This window comes from Nannospalax galili, unplaced genomic scaffold (genome assembly GCF_000622305.1).
Source record: "Nannospalax galili isolate Female #2095 unplaced genomic scaffold, S.galili_v1.0 scaffold54, whole genome shotgun sequence".
NCBI lineage: Eukaryota > Metazoa > Chordata > Mammalia > Rodentia > Spalacidae > Nannospalax > Nannospalax galili.
Window position 1 is genome coordinate 5722260 of NW_008341028.1, and position 2629 is coordinate 5724888.

The 2629-nt window shown below is 43.4% G+C and overlaps 1 pseudogene; it reads left to right on the forward strand.

Annotated features, from left to right (window-relative positions):
• The first annotated feature begins 514 nt into the window (after window positions 1-514).
• The window catches only part of LOC103736900, a 4185-nt pseudogene continuing 2070 nt past the window's right edge, over window positions 515-2629 (forward strand).

Here is a 2629-nt window from a genome sequence, read left to right on the forward strand (position 1 = left end):
AAATTTAAATATCATTTATGTGAAAAAGGAAATAAGTTTAGGAGGTTGGGGATGTAACTCAGTTGTTAGAATGCTTCTCTAGCTCACACAAAGCCCTGGTTTGCTCTCCAGCACCTCATAAATCAAGCATGGTGGTATACACCTATAATCCTAGCACTTGGAAGGCAGAAACAGGAAGATCAGGAGTTCAAGGTCCTCTTGGACTATATAATGAATTTGAGGCCAATCTAGGCTCTAATGAGACAAGAGAAAAAGGAAGAAAGGAATGAAGGAGGGAGGGAGGAAGGAAGGGAGGGAGGAAGGGAAGAAGGAAGAAAGGGTCTAATTCATCTCCCTCTGAACACAGGCCAGACTCAGTGACTGGTTTCTGAAGTGCAGAATGTTAGGGGAGATACTGCATGACTCCTGAGGTTTTTCATAAAAGGGGATGGTGCTCTTGCCTCTTTCTCTTGGGGGATAAACACCTTTGGAGCACTGAGCCACCATGTAAGAAGGCTAGTCCCTTGCAGCAACCATGCTCAAGGAACTTGGTGAGGAGGTCACATGGAGAGAGAGAAGCTGAAAGCCCTACTGTCTCAGCCTCCAGCTGTGTTAGCCTCTCCAGCCCAAGAGCCAGACATGTAAGGGAGGAAGGTTCCCCTCTGCCTCACCCTCAGTCACTGTGTGAATATATCAGCACTAATGCCAGAACTGTGAGGGACAGGAATGACACCTAGGGATCGTCTACCACCACACTAAGTTGGGGGGTGGTACTTTGTTGTACAGTAATGACCAGAGCCACAGATGGAGTCTTTACTGGGATGGGTTCTTTAGAATGCCTCGCTGCTCTGGACTAGTCAGTCCTCTTTAAGGTAAGCAACAGTTAAATGCAAGGAAACTGTCCTGCCTTTTCTATTCAAAAGTTTCTCCCACATGATCAAGTTTCTAAGCTGGATAGCTCTCACTTTCTTTCTCTGCCTGTCTGCTGCCTCACTGGAGGAATTAGAGTTAGCACTTCTTTGTGCTTTTCTCTGGCTTTTACCAAATTGCCTACACTAAATATATACATACATACATACATACGTACGTATGTATGTACATACATATGTACATGTGTAAGGAGAAATGACAAATATAACTTCAAGAGGAAAAAAATTACATCCAATCTTCATTTTGGAATGATGAAGAAATTTTGGAGATAAACGCCAATCAGAATGGAATGCCTTTAATAAAGTCACTGGAGGCTGAAGAGATGGCTGAAGTGGTTAAGAGTGTATATTGCTCTTACAGAGGATGGGAGTTCGATTCCTAGCACCCACGTCAGGCTAATCACAAGGGCCTACTCCAGCCCCAGGGGATCCTATGTTCTCTTCTGTTCTCCTTGGGCACCTGCACACACATGTGCATACACACATACACATAAATAAAAATAAAATAAATCTTAATAAGGTCACTGAATGGCACATTTTAAAATGACCAAAATGGTAAATTTTATTATTATATATATACATATATATTTACCACAATTAATTTTATTTTTAATAGTGTGCATATGTGTGTGTTTGTCTGTGTGTGGATATGTGCACATGAGTGCAGGTGACATGGAGACCAGAAGAGGATATCAGATCCTCTGGATCTGGGATTACAGGTGGTTGTGAGCCACCCAACACAGGTGCTGGGACTGGAACTTGGATTCTCTGCAGGAGCACTATGTGCTCTAACTACTGAGCAACCTCTCCAGCCCCATAATTTAAAAATCATAGCTGGGTGTGGCTCATACCTGTAATCCCAACACTTGTACGGTAGAGGAAGGAGGATCACCACAGGTTCAAAACCAGCTTTGGGTACCTAGAGAGTTCCAAGTCAACCCAATAAATCTCAAAAAACAAAACCAAGGAATTGAGGAGATGACTCAGTCCATAAGTGCTTGCTGCACAAGCATGAGGACTTGAGTTCAATCCCTGGCAACCCATGTAAAAAGTGTGGGGGTATGTGCTTGTAATCCAGTGCTGGGGTGGCAGAGATAGGAGGCTCCCTGAATCTTAGCCTAATCAACAAGCTCCAGGCTTCAGTGAGAGGCCCTATTTCAAAAGACAAAGTAGGGTGGGTGAGATGGCTCAGCAGGTAAAGGTACTTGCTGCCAAGCCTGATAACCTGTTTGAGCCCTGGAAGTCATGTGGTAGAAAGAGAAAACTGACTCCCGAAAGTTGTCTTCTGAATTCCACATGCAGACCATGGCATACATGCCCAAACACACATGCACAAGCACTGGGGAACCACTGGAGACGCTGACGACACAGTGGACAGCAACAGGGATGACAGTATATGGGCTCCAGTGGTGGGGGGTAGGCTATGGGAGGGTGCCATTTGGGAAGTCAGTATATAGATGAATAAGATTGTTTGGGATGTTCTGTATGATATACACACACAAAAATCAAAAAATGAGTTACATTTGAGGAGGAAGCATAAAAATTTACTTCATGTTAATTAGTAGAGGTGATAATCATGACCATTGAAATCTACCTGATGACTTTATATCCATACTCAGGTGCCAAGGATCTGCGTGTAACCCACTGCGACTAGTAATAATCAGATACATAGAGATTAGAGACGCATGTGTAAACATCTAAGTGTTAGTAGCATTGAAAAT